General features: G+C 39.2%; 1 pseudogene; it reads right to left on the minus strand.

The window, feature by feature from the left end:
• Positions 1-309, minus strand: part of LOC107466869 (3-ketoacyl-CoA synthase 5-like) — a 1,691-nt pseudogene extending 1,382 nt beyond the window's left edge.

The raw sequence follows: 309 nt of genomic DNA on the forward strand, positions 1-309 counted from the left end.
AGAAGTCAACAAGGTAAACAGGAGAAGACCTTGAGAGAATGTGCTTTAGAAGGAGACAGAGAAGGAGGAAGCATAGAAGAACAAAATGGAACATTGGTTCTGAGTTTTGGAAGAGTAAGAACAGTTCAGAAGATGCAACAAGAAGGAGAATACAAGACCAAAGGAAGTGTGAGAGTTTTGAGAAGAGAAGCTCTGATAAGAGAGGATCATGGCTTAGCTTGGAAATAGGTTCCATTATCATGTGTGATATGTGTGATGTGTGATGATGATTCTATATAATAATGTTTCAGCAATGGTGCTGAGGCCTAA

Source organism: Arachis duranensis, chromosome 9 (assembly GCF_000817695.3).
Source record: "Arachis duranensis cultivar V14167 chromosome 9, aradu.V14167.gnm2.J7QH, whole genome shotgun sequence".
Lineage (NCBI taxonomy): Eukaryota > Viridiplantae > Streptophyta > Magnoliopsida > Fabales > Fabaceae > Arachis > Arachis duranensis.